The following is a 19,253-nucleotide window of genomic DNA, read 5'->3' on the forward strand; positions in this document are numbered from 1 at the left end:
ACAAAATCCAAATTCCATGTAAAACCCTTAGTAGACTAGATTTTACCTTCTTCCCTAACTCCATGTTCTACCACTCTGCCTTTGAATGCTCTGACTTCACTGGTAAACTTTCCATTCCTGGAATATGGCCAAATTCATTCCCACATTGGGATCTTAACACAGGCCGTTTTTTAAATGGGTAGCAGTGTTAATTGCTCAGTTGTGTACTTTTCGGACCCCATGGACTATAGCCTGCCAGGTTCCTCCATCCAGGCAAGAATACTGGAATGGGTTGCCATTTCATTCTTCTCTCTTCTTTAAATGGGTGATTCCTTCCAATCCTTTAAATTTCAGATTAAGTCATCTCTTTAGAGAGGCTGTCCAATTTAAAGTAAATCCTCTCATGATGTATCTATTTCTCTGTTCTTTTTCCTTCTTAATACTTTGACAACAAATAAGTAGAGTTTTACTTGCTTTTTAACTTATTTTCTGTCTTTCTTTTTAAACTCTAAGATCTTTGAGGGAGCTTAGTGCTTTGCTCACTTCGACATAACTCAATATTTAGCACTCAAATACCAAATCATTAAAACTAGAAAAGATAAATAAGAACAATAAAATTCCAAGCAAATGGATTTTTGGGGGAAAAAAGCCTCCATGTAAAATGGCATTAATATTCAGTGATACAAAAGCAATCTGGCCATAACAAGGGTCATAAAGCTGACCATTTCCTTTGACCCTGTAGATCTATATTTGAGACTATAAGAATATAACTTGAATTTTTTAAAAAATATCCATATATTAATTATTGGTTAAGGTTAAAAAATATGGGAAATAACCCATAATGTTTTCTGTTTTCATTCTCCTTCTCCAGCCTAGATAAACCCAACTGTATGTTGTTTCTTTGGCAGAACCCAAGCAGATAAGCATTATTAGAGATAAACCACTAAGTTAGGCAAAATACATTCGGCAGGACTTTTAAGATCACCCAACTCAGATGGGCAATCATTTCCCTGAAATGCTGTTGTGTTATGGATGAAGCTGTTCTTCTCCCTACAGATGTTATTTCAATATTCACCATTCTCCTGGGATCAAAGGAGCCACTGTCTACAAAGCCAAATAAATCAGAAAACCTGAGAGTTACTCATGGGACTGCCTCCTGGTCCATTATATCACTAAGTCCTATTGTTTCCACCTCAGGAAACAGATCTTGAACTCATCACGTCTATGCTATCTTCACTGCCACCACTATCAGAACCACGATATGGATAACTGAAATGTTCTCTTAATTAGTTGCTCCATTTCATTCTATAGCTTTTATCCTATCCATTGTCCACACAGCAGATTGATCTGTTTTTTAAATGTGTAAGACTAATTCATACACATAATAGATCCATATAGCAATTTATAAAGACAAAGTTGTATACTCCCTCTACCCCTTTCCAACTGAAACTCCCCAAAGTAACCAGCTGCCCATTCTTTTCTCTGTGCTCTGCTTAAATATAGATTCTTTCTTATTTCTAAAAAATGGGTAACATTATACACAATATATAATTTATTTATTTTTTACATAATAACATGTCATGGACATTCCTTCAGGTTGATATACAGTTCTTTCCCTTTCTATTTTTTATATAGCTGTATATTATTCCAGAGAATAGAAGTACAGAAATTAAATTGGCAACTTCCTCAGTGACAAACATTCCATAGCATGGCCTTTTAAAAATGTAAGTGAGGTCATGCCTCTTTCCTTCAAAACTTTCCTTTTCCTGTGGAGTAAGATCCACATTACCTACAATGGCCTGCAAGGCTCTGGTATGATAAGGCCCTTGCTTCTTTTAAATTCACCTTATACCCCCACCTCGCCTTGCTCACCATAATCCATGCTGCTGCTGCTGCTGGTAAGTCACTTCAGTTGTGTTCGACTCTGTGCGACTCCATAGACTGGCAGCCCACCAGGCTCCCCCGTCCCTGGGATTCTCCAGGCAAGAACACTGGAGTGGATTGCCATTTCCTTCTCCAATGCGTGAAAGTGAAAAGTGAAAGTGAAGTTGCTCAGTCGTGTCCGATTCTTCGCGACCCCATGGACTTCAGCCTTCCAGGCTCCTCCATCCATGGGATTTTCCAGGCAAGAGTACTGAAGTGGGGTGCCATTGCCTTCTCTGCACCATAATCCATACTGACCTTCTAATAAGGTTTTCCTCCCCCCCCCTCATAATTCTTGTATATTTTTAACTCTTAACCTGTAAAGATTTCCCCTGACTATCGTCCTCTTGCTCAAGAATGGCAACCCACTCTAGTATTCTTGTCTGGAGAACCCCATGGACAGAGGAGCCTGGTGGGCTACAGTCCATAGGGTCGCAAAGAGTTGGACACGTCTGAAGTAACTGAGCACACACAGATGCACACATCTTCCTCTTGCTCACTCATTTAAATTAGGTTTACCTCAAAATAATTGCATTTGCAGCAACACGGATGCAACTTAAGAGATGATACTAAGTGAAATAAGTCAGAAAGAGCAGGACAAATACCATATGATATCATTTACGTATGGAATGTAGAATATGGCACGAATGAATCTATCTACAGAGCAGAGATAGACTCACAGACATAGAGACCTATGGCTGTGGGTGGCAGCAAGGAGGGAGAGGGATGGATTGGAAGTTTGTGGTTGGTAGATACAAACTATAAAAAACAGAAAACAAAAAAGAGTTTCCCCTCCTAAACACTCTCATAACATCTTATAAACACTTTCATGGTACTCATCACCAGTTATAATAATCTATAAGAAATTATATTTATATATTGTATTTATTTAAATGTCTGATTATTTCATCTGTCTCCTCCACTAGGTACCATGTTCTATGAGGACAGAGACAATGTTTTGCTGTATCATACCACCAACACCACCAACACCTCCTAGTACAATACTCAAAGGCAGAAAACATTTATTGAGTGAATAGATTGTATATGCTATACCAAGGAATCAATCATTGTGTGTGCTTAGTCACTCAGTTGTGTTTGGCTCTTTGTGACCCTATGGACTGTAGCCTGCCAGGGCTCCTCTGTCCATGGAATTTTCCAGGCAAGAGTACTAGAGTAGGTTGCCATTTCCTCCTCCAGGGGATCTTCCTAACCCAAGGATTGAACCCACATCTCTTGGGTGTCTTGTATTAGCAGGAGGATTCTTTACCACTGAGCTACCTAGGAAGTCCTAAGGAATCATTGGGCAGTGAGGTAATATAATTTAATGTTAATTAATTTTAAAATGATATGAAAAAAAATATGTTGGATGTCTATATGGGCATTCATGGATGTCTATATGGGCATCCATGGATGTCTATATGAAATTATACATACAAACATACACATATACATATATGAAAAACTGGTAAAATACTGTAAAAGGAGCATTGGCATGGGAGGGTTGTGACTCTGTCTCTAATTAGTTGGTGACCTAGTAAATGTCACTTTAATCTCCAGGAATAAATGACTGTCAGTAGGTATGGTATTGCCCCCCTAGTACTGAATACTTCTGGAGGTACTATTGACTTTTAGAGGATAGGGGCCAGGTAAGCTAGTCAATGAGTGAAAGTTCCTCAGTCCCATCTGACTCTTCAAGATCCCATAAACTATACAAGTCCATGGAATTCTCCAGGCCAGTATATTGGAGTCAGTAGCCATTCCCCTCTCCAAGGGATCTTCCCAATCCAGGGATCGAACCCAGGTCTCCCACATTGCAGGCAGATTCTTTACCAGCTGAGCCACCAGGGAAGCCCAAGACTTCCTGCAAAACATGGGAATCTTCCTTACATGAAAATTTTTTGTGTGTCCTTCACATCTTTTAAATGTCCTCAGTATAGGTGAAAAACCCGTGTGTGTATATATATATATATATGAACAACTATTTTGCATATGAACACAAGGGTTTTTTTTTTTTTTTTTTTTTGCTTTTTAAAAAATTTATCTTTTAAATGGAGGAAAATTACTTTACAGTGTTGCATTGGTTTCTGTCATACAACAATGAAAATCAGCCATAATTATATATATATCACTTTCCTCTTGAGTCTCCCTCTCTTCCCCACATCCCACCCTTCTAGTTCCTCACAGAGCACCAGACTGGGCTACCTGTGTTACTGAGCAACTTCTCACCGACACTGTTTCTAATTATTATACAATTCTAACAGAGAATGCTTTGGGATTGCATCTACAGTGGACGCTGAGGACAGATTAGCATTGTCACCAGAGGTGGCCACATCACCATACTTGTGTCAGTTGGTAATTGGAGCTTTCACATTCCTGGAGATTTACAGGAGCCAACAAATGATGATTTGATTATATTTTCTAGACTAGCTATGTCTGAGCATTTACATACTGAACTACAAATCACTTTTTTGTACTGTTTATATTATATATAGGACATTATTTTGATTTAAAACAAAATCATGTATGTAAATGAAATTTATAAATTATCCCTGAATTTCATTTTAGGCTAATACAAGAGACACTGTGAAGACACTGTTCTTAAAAAAAGGTATGTAGGATAAGGTGATGGATTAAATGATGATTAAAGATTTTTTCTGGAAGTCTTATAGTGGTGGTTCTAATCTTTAATAAGGTTAAGGATTCTTTTTATTTTGGTCTTTGCATTACTTGGCTTATATTTCACCATATAATTGGTGATTAAAAAAACAAACACACATTAAAAAAAAAACACGCCTCCTCTACTGAACGTTATTACCTAAAGGTGGTGAAGCCAAATGATTTTCCCAATTTTGCTTGCTAGATAATAATCTCATGATTCTACAATTTCAAATTTTGGGGAAATTGTGAGTTTATTACATATTTTAGGTATTCACCAAATAATTGTGTCTAGGCTTGACAGTGAAGAAACTGAAACACAAATAACTAATGTATTTTTGAAAAATGAAAAAGCTGCTCACTACGGGCTTAGGTTCACAGATTTAAAACTGCAACCTCTCCCTATTCCCCTTCTGTTTTTTTTCATCAGTTACAATGCACTATGCATTTTAATCATACGTTGCTTCCTCTCCCTTTTCTCTCACCCTAACACACACACTGGAATAGATACAGGAATTCCTAGAATAGAAACGGAGAATGCTATCTATTTTGCTCACCGTCGCCTCCCCATGTATAGAACAGTGCCGGGCACACAGGAGGAGCCCATGAGTATCCGTTGTATGAATGGGTGAGGAATACACGCAATAAGCAGAAACGACTGCGTGGAGCGCCACTTCCACCAGAATTCTAGGAGGACTGTGGGCGGGACCAGTAAATTGACTGATTTTTGAGATTGAGGATTCCTCAGCGCTCGTAGAAATTGCGAGTGCATTCTTATATTCCTTGGCATGTACTGATGTGTGAAGGGTTTGTGAACTCCGCGCGCAGAGCTGTGCAGGCTGGAAACCGAACTAACACTAATATGCAAAGTCCGCATAATGTTCTCAAATTGACCTCATCAGAAACACATTTTTGTAAGTGAGTGGGTCTGCCGTTCTCTTGTACTTCTGTACAGGACAATTTAGGATTACCTCTTCAGTGGAGATTAATGGTGAGGATGGGAAGAAGGGTGGTGGCTCCAAAAAGCGCAAACAGGGGAAACGAGATAACTCTCACTTTTCGAAAAACGAACGCTAATTCAGTATCTCATTCCCACCCTAGATCAAATCCCGCGCTCCTCCTACCCCCGCATCTGCCTCTACCCCGCCCTCTCTGATACCTATAGTGGGCGGAGCAGAGAAAAGACGTTCTCGGCTCCCCTCAAATTGGTTATGCCCGCCCCGAGTTTTGGTTTCCCATATTTGAGCAAACACTGAGGAAACGGAACCGCTAACGTAGGCCGCCGACCAAATGACAGCGGAGCAGCACACACGAGGGCCGAGAAGGAAGCAAAACACGAAAAAAAGGCAATAGTGTAGCAGCCACGTGAGGCAGGCGATGCCAGCCACCCTCCGAGTGAGAACTTCAACTCCCGGCTTGCAGCTGGGCGGTTGCCCTCCCAGAACTACAACTCCCAGGGTGCTGCGGGAGCGGCCACCCGCCGCTCCTCCCGCCCCTCCCCCGCCCCTCCCGGCCGGATCGGCGTGCGCCTGCGCACGGGAGGCCGGAGGAGTCTTACCCTAATGTAAGATGGTGGCCCGTCTGGCTGTGGAACCCACCGAAAGCTGAGAGTCTCTCTCTCAGCCGTAAAGGTCGGACTCGCTGAAGCAATCAGACCCGGTTCTGAAGAGTTTTTTCCCGACACTCGTTCAGTGGTCTCTCGTGAGGACGCGGCAGCGCGTGGAGTCGGCTAAGGGAAAAGCGAGGCAAGGCAGGCGGGTGAGTCTATGCGGGGCTGGGCTTTAGGGGAAACCCAGGGCTGACCGGCTACGAGAGAGCGGAGGCTTCGCTGGGACTGTGCAGGCCGCACCCCCCTTTCTCCCCACCCCCGCCTCATCTTCACCCTCCTCCTTCTCGATCTTCCTCCTCCTCCTCTTCCTCCCTCTCCCCTCTACGCCACAGCAGTTACCACCAGGAAAAGGGAGCGGGGCAGAAGGCAGCGCGGCGGCGAGCGCCGGCTGCTTCGAAAATCTCTTCAATTGGGCAGCTGAGGCGGCTGCTCGTCTTCAGCGCTTTCCTCTACATTTTTGTAGGAGCAGCAATCTTAAGTCTCAGGACTCCTTGTTTTTCCAGCCCCCTTGCCCCTCTCTGACGTCCTTTCCCAGTGGACCCCGTCTCCCAGGACCAAAGCCATCACTCCCACTCTGACCGGTGCCGCTGCTGCTGCTCATTAATCCTACTGCTCGTTGCCCACTCGTCCTGCTGCTTGGTTTTTTTTTTTTTTGTTACCACTCTGGAGTTAGCCTTTGCCCCCCTCTGTTGCTTGCAGTCAGCCCCTCAGCCTGTCTTGCTACCCTGGAGCTTCCGATTTGCTGTCTTTCCTTTAACCACATCTGTCATTTAAAAGCTGCCCCTTAACTATCTCGATTGTGCCGCTGCTCGTTCTAACCCACCTGTTTCACAGCTTTCTTGGGTATTGTCCTTTCCTTCCCTCTTTCCTAACTGATTCTTTCAGCATACTCTTCCAGAAAAAAAAAAAGAAAGAAAGAAAGAAAGGGACGCCCCGTGTTGGCCCCTGAAAAGTCAAGGAAGTTGGGAAGTGAATGAAGTGAGGTAGGATACTATTAAACATTTTGAGTGAAGATCGTTTATCAAGGCTACTCCGGAGAGGAGCGTCTTCGTTTTGCTCCCAGTAATCAATTTGTGGAGTATTTGCTCTGTTGGGACGTGGTTTTGTTTTGTTTTTCTTTTTTCATTTTGGACCGGTTTCTCCATGCTACCAAACGTTCTTCTGAATTGCATCTCCCCAGGACACTTAGTATGGGCTTTGATGATACCAACAAATATTAGCCTAGGCGTTTAAAAATAAGATAAATCTGACACACAATCAAATTCATCTGTGAGCTTCACGAGCAAATATAAGTGGTATTTTGATTATATGCAGGTTATATGTGGGTTAGGGATTCCTTCCAAATTGAGAATTGATTATTGACTCAGTGTTACTGATGTTCAGCTTAATTGATGACATTTTATTTATAGTTTGAGTGGAAATTTCCTCTCTGGCTAATACCAGATTGACTTAATATTTTTGGATTTGGTAAGTTCTTTCTTTTAACATTTCTAGAATGGTAGGTATCAGAATACATTATCTTCTTTTGAAAACCATTAGGTATATAAGCAAAAGAAAAATCGGTTTTTTTCTAGAACGAAATCCCTCATTTTTTTTCATAGGAAAGAAGGGGGCTGGGAAAAGAAATGACAAAGCTGTGCACATAAATGCATTTGGTAACATTCACTGTCATTATTGTTTACATTAAGAAACAGAAAGCTAGAAGCCAAGGGTGGCTTATGATGTCTGTTTTGGTGAAAGCAAAATTAAAATGTCCTGAGTAATGGCATAAAGTGAAGAAGGAGCTTTTGCTATAATCAGACTACTGTAAAGTAAAGAATTACCAGAAAAACAGACAGGATTATGTAGATTAGATACATACATCTCAAATTTAAACATGAATAATACATTGTATTCATAAGATATATATAAAAATGTTAAAAGTCATAGTAGCAATCTCATGCAGCAATATACCTCTTACTTGCAAAAGTAATAATACCTCAAATGTAAATATAAATACATACAGCTGGCCTTTAAATCACTTTTGGAGATTACTGCATTAATTGTGATTTTTACAGATTTTATCTGTAGTACTTGAGGAATCTTATATTTGACATTACATTCACTTGATTGTGATAAATGGTCTGTTTCATCAAATGTAAACCAAGGTTAGGAAAAGATACTTATAAAGCTTTGTTTTTCCTTTCAGCCAGTTAAGCCACAATTTGGGGAAACTGAATTAATCCCTACTCTTTTGAGATTTAGAAGCAATTCATGTAGCAAACCTTGGGTTGAGTTATAACCTGAGCTTTTTTTTTTTTTTTTACAAGTATTACTTTTAGTTTATATTAGTAGGAAAATATTTAATACAATTGATCTTCAACTCTAAGCAAAAAATACATTTCATTTTTCTTTGTAATACACTGGTGGAGAAGCTTTCTACTATGAACAATCTGAATGGGTTTAGAAACCTTTGGCAGTCATGCTTTGCTGAATTGTAAGCTGTGTATTCTAGGAGAGGACAGTCTGGCAGAAGAAGGTAAATGATTTTAATATATCTTTTCTTTTGTAAAGCTATTTTGCTTCAATAAAAAATGTTCTCAAGTAGTTTTCTCCACTCTATACTTTTTTTACCTGCAGTCATCAAATTCTTATTTTCAGCACTGTGAAGTCAAAATGAATTCACTTTGGGATCTTTAACACATCTGAAGAAGATAAGTGCTTTGATATTTTGATAGGAAATAGAGAGCTGAGATTTCAAAATATTTTTGTATGGTTTATTGCAGCTTCCTAATTTTATGGGTTTTTTGTGGGGAGGGGGAGATAGTTTGAAATACTTTCTGCTGGGTTCAGTAGTTGAATTCTTCAATTAATAGATTATTTCTAAAGGAGGGTTTTTGAATGTGAATTACTTAAGGTAAACTTGTTATAAAATTTGTTTATATAAAGTTCTGTAGACAAACCTTTTATGAGGGATAAGACTATAACCACATGGCAAAGTGCAGAAAAATTGTTTTGTAATGCCCTTCAACTTCAGTCTGAATGGAGCACTACTGATAACTTGCAGTTTATTACTTTGTAAAAGAAAGAGAGCATTGCTTAAGGATGAGCATCTTGCATTAGGGGAGTTTTATTTTTAAGATGATGTTTTATATATATATATTAAGTTAATGAAAAAATACCTTCTCAGTTTAAGCACTATGATTTTAGAAATCTTCCCTTTCTCTCCTTCACTACTCCTGTCTTAAGGTTAAGCCACACTGTTGATTAAAACATTTTTTTTTCTTTTTGGTGCCTGCAAATAGCACTTGATTGAATCTGTTTCAACTCAGTGTTACTATTTTTATATACCATTCAAGTGAAGTAGAAAGTTTTAATTTGTGAAAACTTAAACATTTGCTGAAAATTCAGTTAGTTTTTTGTCATTAGATATACTACTGTCTTCTGACTTTTTGTGAAGGAAGTTACATTCATCTCAGCTGGTTCTAAAGAAAAACAGTAGGGAAATAGGTTATAGAGATTTTTGGTGCTCTAGAAATAGTATAACTAGAATGTACTACATACTTTTCTCAAAGGATTTCTTAATCTAAGTGAAACTTGTAAATGGTTTTCATCCCACTGGAGTAGCATGTATTGGATAAAATTTGTTAACACATTTTGAGATTAAAAAAAATTTGTGTTTAACTCAGATATTAGGAAAAATGTGCAAATGGCCCATTCTTTGTGGTAATACCCATGATATTTTAAAAAGTAATGTTTTTTCTCAAAAGTCAAGAGTATACAAATGATAAAGATGGGCATTATTTACTCAGTGATGTGATGAAAAAAGATAAGTGGGACCTTTAATCCTATATTTAGTGGTTTTATGAAAATGTTTTTGATATTTATGTGGTCTTCTTTATTAGAAAAGATTGTGTGGTAAATGTCAACTTTTTCAGGTGTAATAATATTAATTCAATAGGTTTTGTCTCATTTCTTTTTCATAGCATGATTCTTGTATTTTTTTAATGAGAAAGTAGTTTATAGAAGAGAAAATTTCAACATTCTTTTGGCCCCTTAGATTAGCTTTCCTATCTAGCAGTTTTTCTTTTACTGGAAGAGGGAAATTACATGCTACTAAAAAGAAGATCATTACCTTTACTTGCTAGGAAAATGAAACTTTAAAGATAGGGCAAGTACAAGGCAATTTGAATATGTTTATTTTTCTTCTAAGAAGTTTATTTGTGAGTATGGTTTCATTCTTTCTAAACTCTGTTTATATAAGAAAGTTGTCTTGTTTTAAGCTTTAATTGTATTGGGTGATGGACAGATGATGTATTGCTATTAGGATAAAGCTTGCTGTTTATTTGTTGTTCAGTTGCTCAATCGTGTCAGACTTTGCAACCCATGGACTGCAGCACACCAGGCTTCCCTGTCCTTCACCATCTCCTGGAGTTTCCTTAAACTCATGTCCATTGAGTCAGTGACGCCATCCAGCCATCTCATCCTCTGTCCCGCCCCTCTCCTCCTGCCCTCAATCTTTCCCAGCATTAGGGTATATGAGATATCTGTTCACAGTCACTGGGTTTTTAGTTATGGTATCTAAAACCTACCCTCTTGAATATTTAGAGAAATTGTGGAGAAGGGGAAATCAAAATAATCAGATTAGTGTGTATATATGCCTAAAACTAGTTGGGAGAAAAAAAAGTTAAGGCAAAGAAGCAGTGTAATTAGAATAAAATGTCAACATTTAAAGATAGTAGGTGTTTGTATTACTGCTTTTAAAAAGAGTTAGTTAATGATGATGTAGAGAAATGGTGGTTGAATTTTGATAAGTAGCTGTAGACTGAACTACCAAAGGGGTGGAGCATTCCTTAGTAGTAGCAAACAGATGCATTAAGGCAAATATCTGAAATTTCTTAAACATAATTTTCAGTTCTCAGAATAAAGAGGAAGTGCTCATTTTTCTGATTATTTAATACTCTACTAAGTCAGTCTCTGTTAAGAGCAATAGTGTCTTCAGATTGTAAATTTCTTGAAGTAGCGTTGACTGATTTGGCTTATTGAATGTTGATTGTAGCAGCCTTTTTTTTTTTTTCCTTTTGTATTTTGCTTTTTTTTTTTAAAACAGCTGATTTTCAGCTGTTGTTTGGGTGGGTCCTTTTGTGAATGCTGTAATTGAATGAGAATTTGAAATATAAACAGTATTGCTTTTGGTAGTAGATTAATTTTTCTTTTGATGATTATCCTTCCATTTAGATTTTTTTTTCTTTAATTTTTAAATTAATTCTTAGTTGAGAATTAGAATCATACAAGTTCCCTGCCAAGTTAGATCTTTCCAGAATTTTTTTCTTACTTTAAATAGGGACCTGGGTATTTGTTGGGTAAAGAAAAGTGGTATTCTATGCCTTGGTTTTGTCATTTAAAATCAACTATAGACTTATTAGTGTTAAAAATAAAAAAACTTATTGTGGAAAATTTAAACAGAAGTAGACAGAAGTCTCTGACACAGACAGAAATGTCTGTGTCAACTTCAAAGATCAACTCGTAGTCAACCTGAGTTCACCTGGTACCTTCACTTAGTTTATTCCTTGTCCCCCTACTCTTTGACCTGGATTATTTTGAAGCAAATCCTCATCTTCACAATTATTTCATATGAGCTAAAAATCTTTTGACATAAAAATCCTTGTTTTTTTTTTTAAGCAAGATTATTCAGTCAATCTGTCAAATAGCCTTTAAGTATTTATTACAGATGTGCTTCTTGGGAAACGGTTCAGCCTCTTCTAAGAGTTTATTATCTGGTTGGGTGTACTTCCATAATTATTAACTAGCGCTAACCAAAACATAATAGATCTAATGCTTTGATTCATAGGTCTGAGTCCAGTATGTTAGTGTAGAGATATTTAGAAGTAGGGCTTCTTGAGAAAGTAGGACTTGAATAAAGAATATGTACTGTCTGTATAGGCAGAGCGTCTTCAGAAGGAGAACATTCCATACATTCCGTGTGGAGCATGGAAGCAGGAGCAGACACGTTGAAGGGGACCAGCATGATGTGAGAGAGAGAGGAGTCTGATCTCAGTGGAATAAGGTGCTAATTTCTGAGAATGGTGTCAGAGAAATTAGTATGCTAGAGTCAGGCTAGATTATGAGGTGTATTCAGTGTCAGGTTGAATCTGATGTGCTAAATAGTAAGGAGCCAGTAGGTTGGTTGGGGCAGGAGATGACATAGTGAAAGTACTTTCTAGAAAGATCCCTCCTTCAGTAGTGTGCAGTGTATTGTGGGGTGGACAGTTGAGTGAGAAAAATTAATGAGTAGACTATGGAGGTAAGGCACCATCTGAGAGATGTTGGTGTGACATCTCATAGATTCCATCTTCTCTTCAGTCCTTTACATCCAGAAATGACAACAAGGTTTTGGAGAGTAGAGAACTGAAGAAATGTAGTCTCTTTGTCTTTGATAGTAAACTGCAGTTTGTTATCCAAGCCCAGCTTTTGGAAAGGAAGTGATGGCATGATTTCTCAAAATAACAATCTCAAAAAATTTCAGCAGAAAATAACCACCAGTGTTTTCAAATAATTTTAGTTATGTGTTCACTGAGAAATAAGAGTTTAGAAAATAAAATCTTTATTGCATGATGATGAGATGGAACATATTTCATCTGTAAAATAGTAATTGATGCCTTATCTGCTTAAATGTGTATGAGTTCAGGATTACTAGGAAATGTATGTTTGAACAGCTTGTAACCAGTATATATTATTGGGTGTCTTTAAAGTTTAATAGTGACCTGATGAAAGCAGAAGGAATGGCATAAAATTCTGATGAATAGACACTAATATTGTCAACCCCAAGCTCCTGTAAGGATGAATAAGGATAGGTCAGCAGGCCAAAGAAGAATGTAGGGCCATTATTAAGTGAAAGTTTATTCTTTGATTTATTTTGATTATACTTTGTTTTGCAGAGGTATTCTAAACATATCTGGTTAAACAACAGGCTTATTTGGAATTTTTTTTTTAAGTTTTGAGACCCTGGAAGTTATTCTTTGTTTTGGTTTGTTTACTCTTCATTAAACCAACTTTCTTCATCTATTGTGTATTTCTGGAGAGCATGCTTGCTTTGTTTTGTGAAGGAAAATTTCATTTTGTATCTTAAAGCAACGGGGGAAAAGTAGATTTCTTGTTCTGGCTTTGTAAATAGTAGATGGTTTTCATTTCTTCTCTTTCTGATTCCCTCAATATGACACTTAGTCCCTTTTTACAACATTTAGCATGTAGATCTCAAGAATTATCACAATTGAGTCTGAAAATATGTCAAGCTTGGGGTGCTTACAGCTTCAAAATGACTTATCAATCATTTTCTTTCCTATTATTAATATAAAAGATCTACCATAATGCCATGAATATTTTGGGAAATTATAATAAGAATAAAGATAATAACATAATATAGTGCTTTGTTGGGAAATATGTGTTTTTCATTGATGTTCCTTCCATTCTGTACCTCCTTAATCCTGGTAATGTGACAGAGCTATTTCTGACATTTTTCCCCTTCTTTATTTAGCGGGTTATGTGTGCTGTCTAATATGGTCACTAGAATAAAAGCTGTTGCTTTCTCCTTTGGTATATTTTAACAGAGCCTTTCATATTTTAATTTTGGATTTAAGATTGAATTGAGATCGCCTTTGTGCAGAAGAATCTTGAGGATTATGCTTCTTTCTCATTCCCAGTGTACATGGAAAGGAAGTAAATTATCAAATATGCAGTATAGGAGAGCCTTAGTATTTGAGAATATTTTCAGTGGTGGCTACCAATCTATTCTTTTCCTCCAGGAACTTTTAATTTAATGCCTTGAGTATGGAGCCACGATGAAGGGGTGGTAGTGAAGTGAAAGTCACTCAGTTGTGTCCAACTCTTTGTGACCCATGGACTATATAGTCCATGGAATTCTCCAGGCCAGAATACTGGAGTGGGTAGTTGTTCCCTTCTCCAGGGGATCTTTCAAACCCAGGTCTCCCGTGCTGCAGGTAGATTCTTTACCAGCTGAGCCACCAGGGAAAGGAATACTCGAGTCGGTGGTCTGTCCCTTCTCCAGGTGATCTTCCCGACCCAGAAATCCAATGGGGGTCTCCTGCCTTGCAGGCGGATTCTTTACCAGCTGAGTTACCAGGGAAGCCCCGAGGGGTTGATAGGGAGGGGAGCAAATGGTTCCATTCTCCAAAAGGCTCTCCCAGATTTTAACAACTTGAATTAATGTCAAATTATTAGTATTTTGCATAGCTTTATTCATATAAATCTTGGAAAAGGGCCCTTTTTGTGTGAGTGGCTTTGGGAGTGTCTTGAGTTGCTACGAGGGCAGGTGCATTGCAAACCTAGGAAAAGGGAAGATAGGCAGAAAATACAACGAAAGTCTTCAAATTCTAATAACGGCCACAGTGCATTTTTGCCTCAGGCATTGATGGTACTGGCTCCTTTGCTGCCTTTGGCTACGTACTTTAGGTTTTCTAAGTTAGGGTACTAGTTGGGAAGGCTACAAACTTTAGCCTTTTCTAAGTCAGATTAGCTTCCTTCTCCAGGCTTCGGCATTTTAATCTCTCTAGCTCAGAACCTGACAATTGTGTCTTTAATCTGCCAGGAAGAAGGGGGAAATGGGAAAGAGGAGAAAGTGATATGTATGATACTCCTCATCTGTTCCTAAGTTGGCATAAGATTATTCTAAGATTATTTTATACAAGAACCTCTTCCTTTCATTTTTAATTGTATGTAATTAGTTATAAAATAGCTTCATAAATTTCCTAAATGAATCCTTAGAAATATTGTAAAATGTGCTTTGGCCATAGAGTTGGTGATATGTTGCAGGGTATGGATATAAGTTAGGTGCTTAGTGGTACTTCTTTAGGAATGTCTTGCTTCTATTAAAATCTTTTTTGTTATACTAGACCTAGTATAAATGTGAGTTTTGCTTCTAGAAAGTAAAGCTAGTGGTCTTTGTTTGTTTAAGGTAGTTACCTTCCCTGCACTGTATTCTAATCTGTTTGATCCGAATGAAAACAAGTATGACAATAAAATACTTTAATAGCCATGCTAACAAAATACCATTTGTTAGTCATGTGTCCCTATCAGTTCAGTTCAGTTGCTCAGTCCTGTCCAACTCTTCACGACCCCATGAATCGCAGCATACCAGGCCTCCCTGTCCATCATCAACTCCCGGAGTTTACTCAAACTCATGTCCATCGAGTTGGTGATGCCATCCAGCCATCTCATTCTCTGTCATCCCCTTCTCCTCCTGCCCCAATCCCTCCCAATATCAGAGTCTTTTCCAATGAGTCAGCTCTTTGCATGAGGTGGCCAAAGTACTGGAGTTTCAGCTTTAGCATCAGTCCTTCCAATGAACACACAGGACTGATCTCCTTTAGGATGAACTGGTTGGACCTCCTTGCAGTCCAAGGGACTCTCAAGAGTCTTCTCCAACACCACAGTTCAAAAGCATCAATTCTTAGGCACTCAGCTATCTTCACAGCCCAACTCTCACATCCATACATGACCACTGGAAAAACCATAGCCTTGACTAGACGGACATTTGCTGGCAAAGTAATGTCTCTGCTTTTGAATATGCTGTCTAGGTTGGTCATAACTTGCCTTCCAAGGAGTAAGCGTCTTTTAGTTTCATGGCTGCAGTCACCATCTGCAGTGATTTTGGAGCTCAAAAAAATAAAGTCAGCCACTGTTTCCACTATTTCCCCATCTATTTCCCATGAAGTGATGGAAGCAGATGCTATGATCTTAGTTTTCTGAATGTTGAGCTTTAAGCCAACTTTTTCACTCTCCTCTTTCACTTTCTTCAAGAGGCTTTTACTTCCTCTTCACTTTCTGCCATAAGGGTGGTGTCATCTGCATATCTGAGGTTATTGATATTTCTCCTGTCAATCTTGATTCCAGCTTGTGCTTCTTCCAGCCCAGTGTTTCTCATGATGTATTCTGCATATAAGTTAAATAAGCAGGGTGACAGTATACAGCCTTGATGTATTCCTTTTTCTATTTGGAACCAGTCTGTTGTTCCATGTCTACTTCTAACTATTGCTTCCTGACCTGCATATAGGTTTCTCAAGAGGCAGGTCAGGTGGTCACTGGTATTCCCATCTCTTTCAGAATTTTCCACAGTTTATTGTGATCTACACAGTCACAGGCTTTGGCATAGTCAATAAAGCAGAAACAGATTTTTTTTCTCTGGAACTCTCTTGCTTTTTTGATGATCCAGTTGATGTTGGCAATTTGATCTCTGGTTCCTCTGCCTTTTCTAAATCCAGCTTGAACATCTGGAAGTTCATGGTTCATGTATTGCTGAAGCCTGGCTTGGAGAATTTTGAGCATTACTTTACTAGCGTGTGAGATGAGTGCAATTGTGCGGTAGTTTGAGCATTCTTTGGCATTGCCTTTCTTTGGGATTGGAATGAAAACTGACCTTTTCCAGTCCTGTGGCCACTGCTGAGTTTTCCAAATTTGCTGGCATATTGAGTGCAGCACTTTCACAGCATCATCTTTCAGGATTTGGAATAGCTCAACTGGAATTCCATCACTTCCAGCTCAACTGGAATTCCATCACTTCCACCAGCTTTGTTCGTAGTGATGCTTTCTAAGGCCCACTTAACTTCACATTCCAGGATGTCTGGCTCTAGGTGAGTGATTACACCATCATGATTATCTAGGTCGTGAAGCTCTTTTTTGTACAGTTCTGTGTATTCTTGCCACTTCTTGATATCTTCTGCTTCTGTTAGGTCCATACCATTTCTGTCCTTTATCAAGCCCATCTTTGCATGAAATGTTCCCTTGGTATCTCTAATTTTCTTGAAGAGATCTCTAGTCTTTCCTATTCTGTTGTTTTCCTCTATTTCTTTGCATTGATTGCTGAGGAAGGCTTTCTTATCTCTCTTTGCTGTTCTTTGGAACTCTGCATTCAGTTGCTTATATCTTTCCTTTTCTCCTCTGCTTTTCTCTTCTTTTCACAGCTATTTTTAAGGCCTCCTCAGACAGCCATTTTGCTTTTTTGCATTTCTTTTCCATGGGGATGGTCTTGATCCCTGTCTCCTGTACAATGTCACGAACCTCTGTCCATAGTTTATCAGGTACTCTATCAGATCTAGTCCCTTAAATCTATTTCTCCCTTCCACTGTATAATCATAAGGGATTTGATTTAGGTCATACCTGAATGGTACCCTATATGTATATATAAATATATAAAAATTATTTTGTCATGCCTAGCAAATATTTTCAGCAGCTTTGGAGAACTTTGAATAACATATGATGTGTTTGTGTTTACAGATTGTGCTTTTTATAATGTACTACTAAATTCTACAATCTTTAAAACTTGGCATTATATTAAAAGCAATATTGCTCTTAGAGTAAAGGAGTTAAATGATTTTTTTTTAATACAGTTGAACATAGTTTTCATTGGCCTCTAGATTTCATTGCCAGCCCTTTGAATTCCTATTTTTATTTATTGCTTCTGCTGCGAGTATTATGCAGTTTAGTATGGAACCAGGTTGCCTGAACGTGAATCTTGACTTTACCACATTCTTCTTGTCAGACCCAGGGCAAGTGACTTTATCCTATCAGGGCCTTAGTTTGCTCATTTGTAGGATGCTGCCATTAAGATTGTTGTGTGGAATAAATGATTTAATGTCTATAAAATGTGTGGAATAGTGTTTGGCATATAGTCTTGTCTTGTATGTGTGCTGAGTTGTGTCTGACTTTTTGCAGCCCCATGGACTGTAGCCCTCTGGGCTCCTCTGTCCGTGAGATTTCCCAGGCAAGAATACTGGAGTGGGTTGCCATTTCCCAACCCAGGGATTAAACCTGTGTCTCTTGTGTCTCCTGCATTGGCAGCAGGATTCTTTACCACTAGCGCCACCTGGGAAACCCTTGACATGTAGTTAGCCCTGTAGAAGTGTTTGCTGTTTTTACACATTTGAAAGGATTTAAAAAAAAATCTGTTTCTGTAGACTTTTTATTCAGTATACTTTTTTGTGTCTAGGTAGTGGACATACGTTTTCAGTAGTTATTTGACCAACTAGAAATACAAGTAAAGTGTTTTAGCGGGTAATCCAAGTACTGACCTACCTAGCATTCTTTTGAATCAAGGAATAATAGAAAGTGAATTTGGATAGGTGTAATAGAAAATAATTATGAGTGTTTTAAATAAAGACAGAGAAATTTAGATGTGATTGGTAAGAGGGGAATCATTGCAGTCACTTCAAATTCGTTTTTTTAAGTTGGGGAGAGATGTGTTTAAAATAGTGTTTCAGTTCAGTTCAGTCGCTCATTCGTGTCCAACTCTTTGCGACCCCATGGACTGCAGCATGCCAGGCCTCCCTGTCCATCACCAACTCCTGGAGCTTGCTCAAACTTGAGTCGGTGATGCCATCCTACCATCTCATCCTATGTCTTCCCCTTCTCCTCCTGCTTCAATCTTTCCCAGCGTCAGGGTCTTTTCCAATGAGTCGGGTCTTCACATCAGGTGACCAGAGTATTGGAGCTTCCGCTTCAGTGAATATTCAGCCCTTCCAGTGAATATTCAGGATTGATTTTGTTTAGGATTGACTGGTTTGATCTCCTTGGTTTCCAAGGGACTCTCAAGAGTCTTCTCCAACACCATAGTTCAGAAGCATCAATTCTTTGGCGTTCAGCTTTCTTTATGGTCCAACTCTCACATCCATACATTACTACTAGAAAAACCATAGTATTTAGGGGAAGATGGTTTTGAGTATCTGTGGTAGCATAGATACTTGATTTTATGTGGATAAGATATTATTTGTTTATTCTGTTCATTGATGTATCCAGAGTGACTCAAACAGTGCCTGGTAGATAATAAGATGCTTGATAAATGTTTATTGGATGAATGAACCTTGAGGGGGACTGAGATAACAGACAAGTATAAAGGAAAGTAAGCTTTTGGGATCCCTACCTTTAAAGGGGTAGAAGTAAAAAAAAAAAAAAAAGGTATTATTAACCGAACAACTGGAGAAGTAAAAAGAAGGTGAAAAAGTATGTCTCAGAAAACAAACGAAGAATTTCCTAGGGCACAAGTCACAGGGATAGGAAGATCCAGTATGATATCACTTTGACTTCAGGAGGAAAGAAG

General features: G+C 38.5%; 1 protein-coding gene across 1 annotated transcript in view; it reads left to right on the forward strand.

Annotated features, from left to right (window-relative positions):
- Positions 1–6,092: 6,092 nt before the first annotated feature.
- Positions 6,093–19,253, forward strand: part of CNOT4 (CCR4-NOT transcription complex subunit 4) — a 152,375-nt gene continuing 139,214 nt past the window's right edge. The window contains 1 exon segment of the mRNA XM_070369220.1: positions 6,093–6,315. The gene's annotated coding sequence lies outside the window, so the exon portion shown is untranslated.

Source organism: Bos mutus, chromosome 4 (genome assembly GCF_027580195.1).
Source record: "Bos mutus isolate GX-2022 chromosome 4, NWIPB_WYAK_1.1, whole genome shotgun sequence".
Lineage (NCBI taxonomy): Eukaryota > Metazoa > Chordata > Mammalia > Artiodactyla > Bovidae > Bos > Bos mutus.